We start from the raw sequence: 18869 nt of genomic DNA, 5'->3' as shown, positions 1-18869 counted from the left end.
TAAGTAAAGGGCCGGCTGGCTTGACCGTTAAGGGTGCTGTAACCCCCGAAAGTACACTCCAGTCCAAACCAAAAAAAAAAATATTTTCTGTGTTTGTGAATTGTGTGCGCAGTAGCCGCACGTGCATCAACAAAGTAGTGCCAAGCGTGCGCCTGTGTCATAAGTAAAGGGCCGGCTGGCTTGACCATTAAAGGGTGCTGTAACCCCCAAAGTACACTCCAGTCCAAACCCAAAAAAATATTATTTTCTGTGTTTGTGAATTGTGTGCGCAGTAGCCGCACGTGCATCAACAAAGTAGTGCCAAGCGTGCGCCTGTGTCATCATAAGTAAAGGGTCGGCTGGCTTGACCGTTAAAGGGTGCTGTAACCCCCGAAAGTACACTCCAGTCCAAACCAAAAAAAAAATTATTTTCTGTGTTTGTGAATTGTGTGCGCAGTAGCGGCACGTGCATCAACAAAGTAGTGCCAAGCGTGCGCCTGTGTCATAAGTAAAGGGCCGGCTGGCTTGACCGTTAAAGGGTGCTGTAACCCCCGAAAGTACAGTCCAGTCCAAACCAAAAAAAAATTATTTTCTGTGTTTGTGAATTGTGTGCGCAGTAGCCGCACGTGCATCAACAAAGTAGTGCCAAGCGTGCGCCTGTGTCATAAGTAAAGGGCCGGCTGGCTTGACCGTTAAAGGGTGCTGTAACCCCCAAAGTACACTCCAGTCCAAACCAAAAAAAAAATTATTTTCTGTGTTTGTGAATTGTGTGCGCAGTAGCCGCACGTGCATCAACAAAGTAGTGCCAAGCGTGCGCCTGTGTCGTAAGTAAAGGGCCGGCTGGCTTGACCGTTAAAGGGTGCTGTAACCCCCGAAAGTACACTCCAGTCCAAACCAAAAAAAAAATTATTTTCTGTGTTTGTGAATTGTGTGCGCAGTAGCCGCACGTGCATCAACAAAGTAGTGCCAAGCGTGCGCCTGTGTCATAAGTAAAGGGCCGGCTGGCTTGACCGTTAAAGGATGCTGTAACCCCCAAAGTACACTCCAGTCCAAACAAAAAAAAAATTATTTTCTGTGTTTGTGAATTGTGTGCGCAGTAGCCGCACGTGCATCAACAAAGTAGTGCGAAGTGTGCGCCTGTGTCATAAGTAAAGGGCCGGCTGGCTTGACCGTTAAAGGGTTCTGTAACCCCCAAAGTACACTCCAAACCAAAAAAATATATATTTTCTGTGTTTGTGACTTGTGTGCACTGTGGCTGCACGTGCATCAACAAAGGAGCAGCGCCAAGCGTGCGCCTGTGTCCCATAAGTAAAGAGCCGGCTGGCTCATTTCTTAAAGGGTGGTGTAACCCACAAAGTGCACTACTCTCCAGCAAAAATAAAAAAATATTTTCTGTGTTTGTGTGCGCTTTAGCCGCACGTATATTATATATCAATATAACATAAATGGAGGACCAAACTTTCTCCGATAAAAATAAAATAGGGAAAGATCAAGAACCACTTCCTCCTAGTGCTGTTGCTGCTGCTGGGAGTTGTTCATCATCCCAGAGAGGAAGTAGGAACATCACTACTTTTACTAAACAATTGACCCTCCAACAGTCCCTAGCGATGAGGATGAAGTACGACAGCAGTCATCCTGAAGCAAAACGTATAACTGAGGCCTTGACTGCTATGTTGGTGTTAGACGTGCGTCCGGTATCCGACATTGGTGCAGTGGGATTTAGACAATTGATGGAGGTAGTGTGTCCTCGGTTCCAAATCCCGTCTAGATTCCACCTGCATCCTCAAAGCAGCAGCGACAAGCGTGCGTCTCTCTGTTAAAGGGTGGTGACACCCTCAAAGTGTGCTACACAAACATTAAAATATTGTTCTTTTTTTTTCTGTCTTTGTGAAATGTGTGGGCTGTAGCCGCACCTGCATCCTTAAAGCAGCAGCGACAAGCGTGCGTCTGTCTGTTAAAGGGTGGTGACACCCTCAAAGTGTGCTACACAAACAATTAAAATATTGTTCTTTTTTTTTCTGTCTTTGTGAATTGTGTGGGCTGTAGCCGCACTTGCATCCTCAAAGCAGCAGCGACAAGCGTGCGTCTGTCTGTTAAAGGGTGTTGTAACTCTCAAAGTGCTCCAAAAAATCAAAAAAATTTTTTTAATGTGTTTGTGACTAGTGTGCGATGTAGCCACACTTGCATCCTCGAAGCAGCAGCGACAAGCGTGCGTCTGTCTGTTAAAGGGTGGTGACACCCTCAAAGTGTGCTACACAAACAATAAAAATATTCTTCTTTTTTCTGTCTTTGTGAATTGTGTGGGCTGTAGCCGCACCTGCATCCTTAAAGCAGCAGCGACAAGCGTGCGTCTGTCTGTTAAAGGGTGGTGACACCCTCACAGTGTGCTACACAAACAATTAAAATATTGTTCTTTTTTTTTCGGTCTTTGTGAAATGTGTGGGCTGTAGCCGCACCTGCATCCTTAAAGCAGCAGCGACAAGCGTGCGTCTGTCTGTTAAAGGGTGGTGTAACTCTCAAAGTGCTCCAAAAAATAAAAAACTATTTTTTTAATGTGTTTGTGACTTGTGTGCGATGTAGCCGCACTTGCATCCTCAAAGCAGCAGCGACAAGCGTGCGTCTGTCTGTTAAAGGGTGGTGACACCCTCAAAGTGTGCTACACAAACAATAAAAATATTCTTCTTTTTTCTGTCTTTGTGAATTGTGTGGGCTGTAGCCGCACCTGCATCCTTAAAGCAGCAGCGACAAGCGTGCGTCTGTCTGTTAAAGGGTGGTGACACCCTCAAAGTGTGCTACACAAACAATTAAAATATTGTTCTTTTTTTTTCGGTCTTTGTGAAATGTGTGGGCTGTAGCCGCACCTGCATCCTTAAAGCAGCAGCGACAAGCGTGCGTCTGTCTGTTAAAGGGTGGTGACACCCTCAAAGTGTGCTACACAAACAATAAAAATATTCTTCTTCTTTTTTCTGTCTTTGTGAATTGTGTGGGCTGTAGCCGCACTAGCATCCTCAAAGCAGCAGCGACAAGCGTGCGTCTGTCTGTTAAAGGGTGGTGTAACCCTCAAAGTGTGCTCCACAAACAATAAAAATATTCTTTTTTTTTTCTGTCTTTGTGAATTGTGTGGGCTGTAGCCGCACTTGAATCCTCAAAGCAGCAGCGACAAGCGTGCGTCTGTCTGTTAAAGGATTACATCGGTGACAGCATCCAAGTAGGCATGTCAGACAGTCCGTACCTGTACTGGCAGGAAAAAGAAGCAATTTGGAGGTCCCTGTACAAACTGGCTCTATTTTACCTGAGTTGCCCCCCCTCCAGTGTGTACTCCGAAAGAGTGTTTAGTGCAGCCAGGAACCTTGTCAGCGAAAGGCGTAGGAGGTTGCTTCCACAAAATGTGGAGAAGATGATGTTCATAAAATGAATTATCAACTCTTCCAGGGAGACCAGCCTCCAGAACGTACAGAGGGACCTGTGGTTCCAGCAGGGACGAATTAATACTCTGTGAGGATGAGGATGTACACACTGAAGAGGGTGAGGAATCGGTGGATGAGGAGGATGAGGATGACATCTTGCCTCCGTAGAGCCAGTTTGTGCAGGGACAGATTAATTGCCAGCTTGTTTTGTGGGGGCCCAAACGAACCAATCATTTCAGCCACAGTTGTGTGGCAGACCCTGGCGCTGAAATGATTGGTTTGTTAAAGTGTGCATGTCCTGTTTATACAACATAAGGGTGGGTGGGAGGGCCCAAGGACAATTCCATCTTGCACCTCTTTTTTTTCTTTGCATTATGTACAGTTTGGGGCCTAGTTTTTCAATGCCATCCTGTCTGCCACTGCAGTTTCACGCCTAGATGGGTCACGTGTTTGTGCCGCCCACTCGTGTCGCTTAGCATAGTCATCCAGCTACCTCGGTGCAACCTTTTGGACATAAAAACACTATTGTGAGGTGTGAGGTATTCAGAATAGACTGGAAATGAGTGGAAATTAAGGTTATTGAGGTTAATAATAGCATAGGAGCAGAAAAACCTACAAATTCTGTGATTTTAGCTGTTTTTATGCTTTTTTTCAAAAAAATACAGATCCAAAACACAAAACCCAGAACCCAAAACACGGAAGGGTGGTTTTGGCAAAACCAATCCAGATCCAAAACACGAAGAAAGATCCAGATCCAAAACCAAAACACAAAACACGAAAAGTGGCCGGTGCACACCCCTAGTATATATTTAATTATCCTCACTGAGGTGATCACTGATGGTAAACACTCTGCCATGTATAATAGTACAGTATATACACAGTGTGTAGTGATAACATTGAGCTGTACACACTGCCATGTAATAATAGTACAGTATATACACAGTGTGTAGTAATAACATTTAGCTGTACACTCTACCATGTATAATAGTACAGTATATACACAGTGTGTAGTGATAACATTTAGCTGTACACACTGCCATGTAATAATAGTACAGTATATACACTGTGTGTAGTACTAACATTTAGCTGTACACTCTGCCATGTATAATAGTACAGTATATACACAGGGAGTCATTCAGACCCGCTCGCGAGCGCAGGACGCTCGCAAGCGGGTCGATGTTCCCCCACTGCGCATTCGCACGACGGAGGGAGCTCCGTCGTGCGCATGCGCGAGACCCGGCGAGCGACGGGCTCACCATCGCTCCGGGTCTCGCACCAAAGGGGGTGTGCTGTCGATGTTGATTGACAGCTCGCCCCCTTTGGTAGGCGTGCCTGCCAGACGGAGGCGTTCCCATGGAAATGCCGACCGTCTGAAGCCGGCCCCACTGACATCACTAGTGATGTAGGTGGGAGTGATTTTGGCTCTGATAGAGCCAAAATCACTCCAGGGCTTGCGGCAGCGAGACCCTACCGCAGGGTCTCCGTCGCAAGCCCGATGGTCAAAACCATCGCGACCATCATAATGGACGCTCGCATATGCTGTGGGTGGTCACCCACAGCTATGCGAGCGGCCAGGAGGCCGCTCCATTTTCATGGAGGAGGGCACTGATTCAGAGCGAGCGCTCTGGTCAGAGCGTTTGGCTCTGAATCAGGCCCTCAGTGTGTAGTGATAACATTTAGCTTTACACTCTGCAATGTATAATAGTGCAGTATATACACAGTGTGTAGTGATAACATTGAGCTGTACACTCCAAACGCAGGCGTGCCAAACGGTCAAAACGGGCGTTTTAAGGGTGTGCATAATTAACAAAGCAGCGTCATCGACCACGTCACTTGGTTGATTCTTAGCCTGAACTGTTCGCATGATTGCGGTAGGAGAATCCAACCACAAGCACTGCGAGCAGTTCAGACGCCTTTCGATGTACTCGATTAATCTAATAAATAGCGGAGATGACGTATGATGTGAACGGCCAGGGGGCGTCTTTACAAAATAGCGAGCGCATGTTTCGTTCGCTCGCTCAGACATAGAGGCGTCAACAGACCGCAAAGAGCGAGCGCTCAATTTAAATAGCCGGCCCCTTTTTCTGAACGAGCGAGCGCAAATAGCTTCCGGCTCTGAATCAGGCCCAGTGTGTAGTGATAACATTGAGGTGTACACACTACTGTGTATGGTGGTACAGAGTATACACAGTGCGTAGTGATTACATTGAGGTATGCATACTGCTGTGTATATTATAGTACAGAGTATACACATTATAAATACACACTTGTGCACTCACACTGAAGGAAGGCTGCCTAATACCTAAGTCCCAGGGACATAAACTACCCATCCTACCCTCCAATCCCAGGGACATAAACTACCCGCCCCACCTGCCTCCCCCCCAGCCCCAGAAACACACACTTTCCATCCTACCCCCCATGCCCAGAGACATACACTACTCACTCTACCCCGGCCCCATAGACATAAACTACCCACCCCACCCAATGTGTTTTGTTTTTTTTCATGTGAGGGCTAATCTTTTTTTTTTCCTATTAGGTGCCAGTCTGTTTTTTTCTCCTGTCAGTGGCCTATGTGTTTTTTTTCTGTCTGGGGCAAATTATTTTTCCCTGTGGAGGCCAATGTGTTTCTTTTTTTTTTTTTTCTTCAGAAGCTATATGTGTGATTTTTCCTGCGGGTGACAATGTGTTTTTTTTTTTTGTGCAATGTTTTTCATCTGCACATGCATCTTACTTGCACCATGGATGCGTCTCCGATTGTAGTATAGATTCAGACGCACGCACCAAGAATTGTATTAGAAATGTGTTGGGTGTTCCTAGACAGTTACAGGAGGTTGGCTAATCAGATGTAACATATAATGGGTGTGTTGCTGAAAGTGGTTGTGAATATAGAGACGCGGAATTGCTCACATTGGAGGCCTTACTAAAATGGATTATCTGCACCTAGTGAAAGGTGCAGCAGGGTAAGTATGTCCTATGGTTGGGTCGCCTCATAGATCTGAGGTCTCTGGGCACTATTTGAAATGACGGAGGGAGGAGAATAGATTTCGGCCAAAAGTTTTAATAAAATGGGAGGCATATTTTGGGTAAGATGCTTAATGAGAGGGTATCTGTAGCATTATTTTATTTATGGAGGTGTGTGTGTTTTTAATCTATTGCATTATTTTTTAGTGTCGGGGGGTCATATCTGGGGTAGGAATTTTAATAATGGAGGTTCGGGATTGTGATATCTGGAGTCGAATTTAAAAAGGGGGGCAGATATTTAATGTGCAAGGAGAGGCGGCCAGATTGTAGATCTGGTTTTATGTGTAATTATTCTATAGAGGTCACTGTTATGGTCTCTGTACTACTGGGGGTATTACTCGGGGGGGCATTTCTACTGGGGCATTACTCGGGGGGGACATTACTACAGGGGACATTACTACTAGTGCCACTACCACAGGGGGCATTACTACTGGTCCCACTACCACAGGGGGCACAACTACAGGGGTATTAATACTGAGGGCATTACTATTGGGCACACACAGGGGGCATGACTACTGGGGGCACAACTACAGGGGTATTACTACTGGGGGTATTTAGACAGGGGGCATTACTATTGGGAACACTATTACTGGGGGTATAACTACAGAGGGCACTGCATAAGGGGCAACACTCCTGGGGGCACTACTACTGGGTACACTGCATAAAGGGCACATAATATTAGGCCCACACATGTTTGTTGCCCAGGGGCCCCCACAGACCTTAATCCGGCCCTGGGGACAGGAATTCATCAAGCTCTGAAAATACAATATTTTCAGAGCTTGACAGCAGGAGCATTTGCCATCTTCAGATGGCTTTTGCTCCCGCTCGTGGTGCACACCCCACTCCTTACCTATCGGATCCCTCTGCCCATCTGGCTCCTTCCGCCACACGCGGGGGCTTTGTGCGCCAGCGTGAACTCTAGGTCATGCAGGCGCACTAGCACTGCCGAGTCAAGTGCAGTGCAGTGAAGCCGCTTCGGGAGACAGCTGATTTTCGGACCTGCTGTCTCCACGCCAGAGTAATGATGAATTGCTCTGGCACTCGCGGCAAGTTAGTATTTTAATTATCGGACCCCGATAATTAACATAATGAATTGAACCCTTACTGTCTTGTGGTTTTTTTAGTTATTAATCTTATAAGTTATCCAGTCATAAGTGTTGTCTATAGCTAAATATAATAATTACACATTTTAGTCTAATTATCTATTTTGGACACAAAATAACTAAGAAATACAAGTTTTCACAAATCTTAAATGTTACCTTATGCTATTTGAAATACTAGGATACTTTACTATGGTTCTGTTTTGAAGTGATGGTAAGTTTTCCTACCATGCATACCCAAGCCCTATTCCCTTTCCTAACATACCCAGGCCCAACATATGTGCTCTTGTATCATTGGGAGCTACCCCCTTCGCATGCCCCAAACCAACTGCTGCCTATTACAATCTGTAGTACAGGGCCGCATCTTGTATACCTGTGAGTGTGGCCCTCGGCTGTGACATCATAGCCCAGTGCCGCAAATACCAGCTTCACAAGTAATAAGTTGCTGACTACAGCCACTCCACCTTACGTCGCTTTGTCCTGGCATCTTAAATGACTCCCTAGGTTTGTCGATAGCACTGGCCCTGGGTACATTGGACACTTGTGCAGGGAATTAACATGTAATGTCGGCGGCTGTTTAGCCGCCGGATCATATACCAACAGCTGTAGTCTACAGACTACATCCCCTTGTGCAACTATGTTTGTGAAATACGTTAGAGAGCAGAGGAAAACGTGAAATTGGTAAGATGGAGGTTTACATTTTATGATAGAAATCATTAAAATTCTTAAAGAAACTTTCTCGCTACAACTATTATTGTTAATTTTTTTTAGTGCAACAATTGTATGCAGTGCTGTACAGAGAATACTTATCATTCACATCTATCCTACCCCATTGGATTTTATTAGTTCCATAACACACAAATAGAAAGATAGAATTTGACTACAGATAAGAACCACTTGCATCTAGTCTGCCCCTTTTTTAACCTTATGGTAATCTCAAACCCTATCTGATCTTTATTTATTTGTAAAGATATCCTTATGTCCACCCCAAGCATGTTTAAATTGCTCTACTATATAATGCTTGGTACACACTGGGCGATGTGGCGACCCAGCGTTGTTGGATGCGGAGGGCCCGGCGGAGGTGGTGGGGGCATGCTGCATTTGGCAGCATGGCATCGTTGACGATATCCCCAGCTTGGACTGCATGTACAAGTGGGTATATAGTTAACGATCCGCTGGAGCGCACTGTATTTGTCGGTAAGTGCATACACACTGAACGATTTAAACGATATATCGTTGAAAGATATCGTTATCATTAATATCATTCAAATAAATTGTCCAGTGTGTACAGGGCTTTAGTCTCTACCACCTCTAATGGAAGGCTATTCCACTATCCTTTCTGTGAAGTCATTTTTCCTCAAATTTCCTCTGAACCTACTTCTGTCCAGTTACAGTGCATGTCTTTGTATTCTAGTACTTCTCTTCCTTTGAAGAATGTTTCCCTCCTGTACCCTGTTACTAAAGTTTCTATCATGTCCCCTCTTTCCCTTCTCTGCTCCAATCTAGGATCCATTTTTAGTCAGCAACCTACTGTATTACTATTAACCAGTGTGCTTGTTGAGTGTGGGATCCACACATACTCCACACAGATAGAGTCTGGTTAGATGTCAACTCATTACTCCAGCGCTAAGATGAAAATGATACCGCTGTGCCACCATGTTAGCCTTTTTGTTACATCATTATACAGTCTTGCCATTTATAAGCAAGGCGTTCACAAATCATAAGCTTTCTATCTTCAATTAACTAAGGTAATGAATTCTGAAAAATATTATCAACTGTGCAATATTTGTGCTGCAGGCAGAGTAAATAGTACCTAGGAAAAAAAACATGTTAAATATTTCCAATAAATTATTGTTTAAGTTGTATTGCTGTAGGGTATTCAGAAATGATGTGCAAATATTCTAAATATTGCATTTGCAATGCAAAAAAATCCATATTACTTTTACAGTTAAAGCTATTAACAGAACACAGTAAAGAAAACAAGAGTCAAATTAAATTTTATTTCAATTAGTTAATATGTGAGTGTTACCCTTTAAGAAAACATATTAATTATTTGCTTAATACTAACCATTCATAAATGTGATGGACATTTTTTCAGCTTTTGGGAGTCCATTAGTAACAAAAGTTGGTTTTTTTATTATTAATATTGCACTGCTTATAATTATATTAATTTTCTAGTTGGTGTCAGTATTGTGTACTATACCACACAACTACATAATAACATAATTACAAACAAATGATGTTCCATGACTTGATAATAATTGGTCACAAGCAAGGCCGATTACACTTTATTTTTGTCGGACAATTTTTATATTAGCACGAACATCAATAAATACATATTTAATAAGGCACTTATTCACAAAATGACTGTAAATAAGCTTACATATTGTGAAAAATTGATTTTCCAAGCTGTATAAATCTGGATTTGTGGTTTCGCAATAACACCAGAAAACCAACAAATGACATTACAGCAAATATATAAATTGAGTTCAGTTTATTTTACTTTATATTGTGTTACATGAATAAAAACAAGACAAATGTTTTTCTCCTAATATGATACCAATAGAAACAGTGCAAAAATCTTGTATCACACTATTCACTTGGCAACACAGAACAGACATTGGGCCTGATTCAGAGCCGGACGCTCTGACAGAGCGCTCGCTCTGAATCAGTGCCCTCACTCTCTTTTTTTAGAGCGGCCTCCTGGCCGCTCGCATAGCTGTGGGTGACCACCCACAGCTATAGCGAGCAGCCGAAAAGATGGTCGTGGTGGTCAAGACCATCGCGACCATTGGGCTTGCGATGAGTCCCTTGTGGTAGGGTCTCGTCTGCCGCAAGCCCTGGAGTGCTTTCGGCTCTATCAGAGCCGAGAGCACTCCCACTGACATCACTTGTGATGTCAGTGGGGCCGGCCCCAGATGGAGGCGTTCACATGGGAAAGCCTCAGTTTGGGCAGCCACGCCCCCGGCACGCCCACCAAATTGGGCGTGCTGTCACTCACCATCGACAGCACGCCCCCTTTGTAGCGAGACCCATAGCCGTCGCTATCCGGGTCTCGCGCATGCGCACGACAGAGCCGCCTCCGTCGTGCGCATGCAAACATCGCATGCAAACATCGCACTGGTTAAACATCGACCCACTTGCGAGCGCTCGCGAGCGGGTCTGAATCAGGCCCATAGTACTGTACTTCATTATGAATTCTGCTTATCACTGTTCAAATGTAGAATTGTGCACACAAGGATCTGTACAGTTAGATTTACATCCAAGGAAGCCTTGGGCAATTAGTTTGTTCCATAATCTCTTTATTGCAGAAAAATAACATGGAGGATTCCACCTTGTGCAGAGGCACTGGCCACACCACCACCCTGCTCATATCTACTTCTCTAGGAGTCAGTGGAATAATTTAAAATATGTGTTATTATTCTTTGTACAAAGTTAAACCTGCAAATATTGCCTCTTTGCATAAACTTAATGTAATTGTCAATAAAATCCTTTGACACTTATGAAATGCTTGTAATTTTACTTCAGTATACCATAGCAACATCTGACAAACAGGTCTAAAAACACTGAAGCAGCAAACTTTGTGAAAACCAATACTTTTGTCATTCTCAAACCTTTTGGTCGTGGCTGTACACACAAGATAGATTATACTGTACATTACAAACGAAAGGCACTGTTAACAGTAATATTTATCTTTTGATAGAAGAAACCCTGAAAGGTACACATCATCGCAAAAGCTTTTTATATTTCGGTGGTGATTACTGTACATCTAAAATTGTAAGCTCATAAAATACTCAACTTCTGTACTTAATGCCCGGATAACACCAGAAATCAAGTTTGTGAAGAACATTAACAGTCATTGCAAATGCAATTGTACCTGCCAAAACACATATCAATTAACAAGCAAACCTCTATAGTATAATTAGTTTAAAGAAGCATTAACTTTTTTTTATTATTTCTCCTTTTTTTTTTTTAAATAAAAATATTGGGAAATGTATGAATATTCAATTCACTTTTACAGGAATATTTCCATTATGTTGACAACTCTACTAGCACAGCCTACCATTAAGTAGAGTGCAGTGGTATGTGTTCCTCTAATTACATGATAATCTCTTTGTGGCTTGGCCTATTATAAGGAAATAGATATGTAACCATTGTATGTGCTGTATGACATAAATATAGGTATAAAAGGTCCATAAAGTTACCAGAAATATCATTAAACTATGTTGAGGCTATCCATTCCCACGTACCAGTCAAAAGTAAGAAATGAACATTTCGGAGTGAGTGCACTTTTATTGCTGAAGTAAACAAAAATAAATAAAATAAAGCAATATATATATATATAGCAAGGCAGGTAATAATCTTTACATGCAATTATATATTTTATTAACCGTAATTCAACCATCTAAAGATTGTACTTATAATGTCCCAGTTTGAATTTTGTTGAGGTAACCGTCATTCGGAATATTGAATTAAAAATGCAAAACACTTTGCAGTAACAAAAATAGCTCAAGCTATCAGGAGAAATATGCATGTATGTATTTCCCATAAAAGTTAGATATATGCCATGCATGCTTCATTAACAACACTGTCAGTTTATTTTATTAATGCCAGCTTTCCTTCTTGTAAAACACTTCACTCGCAATAGTCCAGTGAATCCAATCAGACATTATTTAGCTCAAAATACAGTATATTTATACTAAGAGCAAAGAGCAGCACTGTGTTGACAGTGCTGACTAGGCACCTAAAATGATGCCCCTAAAATGATAGTAAATATGCAAATTGTTTCTTATACCATAAATGACATAGGGCCTGATTAACTACGGATCGCATTACTATGTACGCACCCAGTTCAACTGTGATAGCAGGCTAATCCACTGAGATCGCAATGCAAACTCAGCACTACATAAGGACGTCCACTTTACCATACGCACATCCGTAATACTTAGCAGAATAGCAAAACCATCGGTACAATCGAGTACCATCGGACCCATACGCACAATTGCACAAACCCTGACCTTACTCAGAAATTGCTAACAGCCATGCACGCTATGAGACCTCAGGCTGTGTATGGCTTCGCAGTGGATAATTTATGCATGCCCCTGAAACAGCATGAGAACGCACTGGCACGCCTGCGTTCGCCTGACCATCCCCTTGTCACCACCCCCAAACATTCCTGTCAATCACTCTGTGATGGGTTTGCGTAGCCTCTGCGATAGTAGTCCCGATCGCAGTGGCCGGCTAGCGCACCCGCACTATGATGCGTAAGCATGTGCGGAATGCAACAATTGGTCGATTGTCTGCGTATTAGCAACTACGATCCAAGATGAATCAGGCCCATAGTCCAAGTGTAACCAGCTGTCAAAATACATATAGAGTGCTAAGAAAATATGTAGGACCATTCAATTATTTTAATAACACAATGATGAAGCAAATATGTAAAACCATTGGTTTAGTATAACACTATCAAAACAGCATTACAACAGAATTTGCGAAGGTTTTGCTGCTCAACCAAAAAATATATAACAGATTTTTCTTAAAATTACACTTTTGTGAACTTTTTTCTGTCAAGGGCTAACTACCTATAAACATTGCTAAATATGCACTGACCCTTGCCTTTCTGAAGCTGCTGCAAAGCTCTGCGGACAGCGGTTACATAGGCAAACGCAGGGGGGGTTTCCGTCTGCCTGGAAACCCCCCTCCCCATCCCACACCATGACCACAATAGAAATAGTAATATAATAGAATTTTACAAGTGCTGAATGTTAATCTCAGTATCACAAATGAAATAATTAGAACCACCTGTGGATCTTTTAACATGTATCAGCCACTAATAAATAACCTGTGCACCAACTAGGAGATCTGGAAATCATTCACTGTTAGGGATGTGCTGCTATAGACCCCAATATGTACATATATGTCCAGGGCAGTGCTAGATTATTCTGCTGCTCCCCCAGACTCCCGGACTTGCTCCCATGCCCTGGAATGGTGCCTACATCTAAAATAAATACATTCAGCTCAGGCAGGATGGTCCTACAGCCGCATCTAATGGCTTACTGTGATCACTGGTCTTGTACATGGGCGGTACAACTGTCAAACCGTATCGCAGGTCTCCTAAGGCGAGCTCAGGGAGGATAGAAACCTCCCGTGGAGCAGAAGGGCATAAGCCCCAGTCAAACTCCCCCATGTACACACAATACACTTTGTATGACGCATATTAAAGCTGGTTAAGTGCAAATTTTACCCTCTTCATGGACTGGCCACACTCACTCTAATATCAAGCATTTGGAAACCCCCTCTAGAAATCCTACGTTTGCCACTGGGTTATCAGTCTATAACCAGCATCCTCTGCTGTATAGCAACACTACACTCTTTGGGATTAAACTGAGCATCACGTAAGAGTGTAAAAGGTGTATAGAGAAAAGGGTCATTGGTAAGGTATGCAGAGACGTAAACATGATGAGATTCGTACTCCTCTGCATGGGCAGCATAAGAGCTTACTTTATAACCTGTCATCAGCAACAGCAGCATATAATTGTCCCTGTCCTGTAGCAGGTTGCAAAGACGCTTCCTAACAGGTGTATATGCGCATAGCTACTGGTCTGCAAGAGCCATATTGCATGAACATACACTTGCCTCGGCCTACATTATAATGCCACTCCACATCCCCGTTCTGTCTCTCCAGATGTAAGCAGTGACAGATTGCGAGTAGGTCTGCAATTGCGTATATGCACACATTTGTTTCTGAGCAGGCCCAGACCGAAATAATAAAAATAGAGTAGCACTCAGGCTTGTGACACTGATGGTAGTAATTCTCCCCTATATACGTAAATTTTTGCTTTGCTTAGTCCCCCCTGTGATGGGGTACCTCTTCTAGACTGCTGCTTCGATACCTTAGACCAGTGTTTCCCAAACCGGGTGCCACGGGGCACTTGCAGGGGTGCCACGGCTTGGTGATCGAGGACCAAATCAAATTATTTATGGTCAATGTGATAAGCAAAACCAGTGCTGCTGGCTGCCAATCATATAATATGTGGACAAACAGAAGTGCTACCTTGTCCACCAGCACATAAAACCCAATGAGGACAGGTAAGCACAATTTACCTAAGTTAATAATTTTTGCTGAATTTCTCAATATGAAACGTTAGGTCTAGTGGTATTCCAGCATGTATCCCCAATGACAGCAATTATGGTGCAAATGGTAGGGTGTCATGAAAGAAACATTTATAGATGTCCTAGTTTTTTTGTAAGGGTGTCAATAACCCCTTTAGACAAGCATGGTTTTGATACATAAGATGTGATCCAACATTCAAATTGGTTAAGATTGTATCTGAAAAACACACCAAATCAATTATTGTAACGCATTACTGAATCCAAAATCTATTATTAAAAGCATTACATTTATAGCAACAGAAAATGTATATTAAAGTAGAACACACCCATGTCCAGTGCAGCTGAAGTCAGTGTCCCCTGTCTTCTTTCCCTGCTCAGTCTACATTGCCCTGCCTGCTTCATGTTAGCATTATATTAAGAGTCCTATTAGGAGAAAAGTGCTATATAAATAACATTATTATTATTTTCCTTTTTAATGCCTATATACGATCAGTCGTATAGGTCTGAGATCAAAGAGAACTAAAAACGCTCTAAGTAAATACTGTATCCTTTTTAGCTTCATGGAATGTCAAAGTAATACATGTCTAAATGGATATACTTTGCTTTCTTTCTTTACTCTATGACAATATATAATTTAATCACGAATGTCTTAAAGAAATGTTGAGCTATAATGTATTGTACCCTTTATTTCACCAGAAAAGTAATTACCGACTATATGATTTAGGGAGCAATAATGATTATAGTGAAGAATAATAGATTCCACCAAAATATATCTGCAGTTCACTTACAATGACAGTAAATGAATATTGCCTTAAATATTGCTGTAGATAAGAAGGAAGTCGCTATTATGCGGCCTTAATCCTTTATCCACTTGTCCTTTTCTTCTCAGTAGTTTCTGGAGAAGATGTAGAGCTGAATTATTCCTACCGGTTAAGATCGGGAAAGTCAATTCAAAAGATTTGTATATTAAGAGCTTAGCATTTTTTAAAACAAATCCCATAATAATTGTAAATAACTGATTGGCGCCTATGCCTTACCATGTAGATGACTTGTAATAAGCATACAGCATGCACAGAATATCAATTATAAATACAAAGGCAAGATACCTCTTGCATTTCCTGTAACACATTCAGATGAAATGAAAACGACTAGAAGCTGATCTCTTTCATTTCCAATCAAAGCTAATTTCATTGATTCTTTCCATCTACCCAAGTATTATTTCTGTCTCAGCTGCCGTTATTAATTCTAGATGTATACAGTCTGACTGCAAATCAACCAGCATAATAAACAACACTTATCATACTGTTTGCAGGCAGTTCAAACCAACATGACTATGGAATAGCTAGAATTTGTTGTGGCTACATTACAAAGGTTGTGTATGAAGGTCTGTTAGGAATCCACAGGCTACAGGATTTATTGCGCTTGCCTCCTTCCTTCTAATAATGCCTGTTGTTTTTAAAGAACTCCAGTCATTTTATTAAATTAATTACTCAGAAGCATGAATATGATCAATATCGTTATCGTTCATATCGTGCATTTTCATCCTACCGTGTGTACGCACCATAAGGCATGTAAATATAAATAAATACACATATACAAACGCATCTCAAATGCAGGGCTTGTACAAGGGGCATAGTGCCCAGGCTTGGCTCCTATCTCAGTTATCACCAGCTGTATTCGCCACACATAAATAACCTAATCATATTGTCTACTAATAAACTGCATGCTTCATGTATTCTGTGATTCCACTGAAAACTGATCCTGTGTGACATATAGTACTAAAAAGGAACTATGTATATGGGTCACAACAATATTTATCATAACAGTGCCTATTTGGGCATTATTCATATAATGCTATATAACAATCAAACTGTAGAGATAGATGGAGAGAGAGAAAGAGAGAGAGATGAGATGGATAGATATTTATTGTTATTTATTAACATTTATTTATATGTTATCAGCATATTCCGTTGTGCTTTACAATTGGAAACAAAACAGTAATAAAACAAGACTGGATAGTGGCAGACAGAGAGGTAAGAGGGCCCTGCATGCAAACTTACAACCTATAGGGAAATAGGAATTTGAAACATGCAAATAAGTTCTACTATTTGCAGTTTGGTCCAGACTGCAATAGGTCTTTGGTGCGCTATATGATCCAGTTAATGTTTGGGAACAAAACAGTAATAAAACAAGACTGTGCAATAAGTCAGGCAGAGAGGTAAGAGGGCCCTGCTCGCAAGCTTACAATCTATAGGAAAAGGGAATACGATACATAAATGGTCCAGAGTGCTGAAGATCAACAACAACAACAATGTTGGTGTGGGGTCAGAGGGTTGTGTCGATAGATAGATAGATAGATAGATAGATAGATAGATAGATAGATAGATAGATAGATAGATAGATAGATACTTTCTACTGCCTTGCACTTCTACAACAAAACACTGTTGCTATCATCATGAAAATACATCCCTGACTGGAATACACAATTTTGCTCATCTGTGGAAGAACAGCAGCACAGACAGTTGAGTTAGCTGTCAGTCATCCAGGCCTACTGTGTACTTTACGTGTGTGGTAAAGAAAGCTGAAACTATGCTTATTGTGAATATCAAAGAGGGACTGGGGTTCATTTCCAGAGTACATGTAAAACAGACACATAATGGGTTTATTTTTTTCGACTGTAACACTGAGCAAAAACGAAGACATAACACCTGTAACACAAGTGAATCTGGTCTCATTCACAGTAGAGCAAATGTAAGGCCCATTCTAGCAAAATTAGACTGGGTTTATTTCTAGCAAAATTACCTGGGAGAGGGGGGGGGGTTAATTCACAAAATCAGAGAATTAAAGGGATGCATTCCAAAAATATCTTTTCCTAGCTGCAGGGAAAACAGACCTTATTCTCGGCTGCTGAAACAATTTAAACCCAATTTCTATAAGATACAGTATTACAGACTAGGGTTCATGGCCAAAAAGGACTCATTTACCAATGTCAACAACAAAATAGGGGTCTATCTCAGTGACAGAAATCAATAAACAAAGCTTATTCCCAGCAGAAGGGAAATACAGTATCTCTTACAGCAAGAATAGAAGAAGGGTTCATTCACATCAGCAAATAGCACTGGGGCTCACACACATCAGCAAAAATAGCACTGGGGCTTATTCACATAAGCAGAAATAGCACTGGGGCTCATTCTCATAAGCAGAAATAGCACTGGGGCTCATTCCCTGCAATGGAAATAGAAGAGGCTCATTAATAACAGGAGGAACTGCACAACAGGAGGAACTGCATTTGGGGCTCAATTCCAGCAGTGGAATAAAACCACTCATTAACCGCAGCAGGGAGAGTATGGGGGTGATTCCCAGCAGCAGGCTTAGAGTGGGGGGTTCATGCCCATATGTGGAAGGCTGACATAAGGGTATATCCCAGGAAGCTGGGGTAAATTAGATCAGAAAACCTTCCCATCAGCAGCATTACTCTGCAGCTTCACAATAACAAGAACTCCTGACTCCAAACTTGACTGTAGTTGAATACCGATACAAGCTGGTAGTGCCAGCTACCCTGACATCCAGACCTTGCTCAGCACAGCATGCAGGAGCCCAGCTAACACGAAGATTGCACAACATACATAAAGGTAAATGGCAACAGATAGCTGCTGGGGAAGCAGAGAATCCTCTCCTCGCATCTGAGGCGCAACAGGCGTCACATGAATACTGAGCGCTCACTTACCTGGGCACACACACTACCTCACGCCGCTGGAAGGAGATGGGGAGAGGGACAACATGCTGCATGTAGTCCGGGTGTCCGTACAATTCCAGTCCCTGCCCCGCGCCCTCAGAGTACCCCATCCATCCAGAGGCTCAGAGCTGACACAGGGCTCTCTCTCTCTCCAACAGCCGCTGCTTCCCCAGCTGCAGCCCAGGGTGACTGTGTGGACGAGCCAGACAATGACACACAGACACACACACACACACACACCCAGCAGTAACACAGTCTGACTGACTGAGGGGCTGGGTGCCGCTCTTGTGATGTGGCTAGGTGGGTGGGTGTGTGACTGTGACTCTACACGAGTGTCATATCTCTGGTGTGTGTATGATTTTCAGGCATGACCCTGTTTTCAGCTAATAATCTCCCAGCTGCCAGCAGACAGGCATTTCCCCTCTCTGCCTGGCTGCTTACTTACCAGTCATATTACAGGGACCTGTCTAGCATAAATAATTCCTCCAGGTTGGAAAAACAGCTCTAGAAAAT

The 18869-nt window shown here is 42.5% G+C and overlaps 1 protein-coding gene across 1 annotated transcript in view; it reads right to left on the bottom strand.

Moving 5' to 3' along the window:
- Positions 1 to 18605, bottom strand: part of LRRC3B (leucine rich repeat containing 3B) — a 260121-nt gene extending 241516 nt beyond the window's left edge. The window contains exon 1 of the mRNA XM_088463506.1: positions 18348 to 18605. The gene's annotated coding sequence lies outside the window, so the exon portion shown is untranslated. The remainder of the gene's footprint in view (positions 1 to 18347) is intronic.
- Between the last annotated feature and the right edge of the window lie 264 nt (positions 18606 to 18869).

The sequence above is a fragment of the Taudactylus pleione genome, unplaced genomic scaffold (assembly GCF_031769625.1).
Source record: "Taudactylus pleione unplaced genomic scaffold, aTauple2 ptg000053l, whole genome shotgun sequence".
NCBI lineage: Eukaryota > Metazoa > Chordata > Amphibia > Anura > Myobatrachidae > Taudactylus > Taudactylus pleione.
Note: the sequence above shows the minus strand (reverse complement) of the source record. Positions and strands in the feature narration are given on the sequence as shown.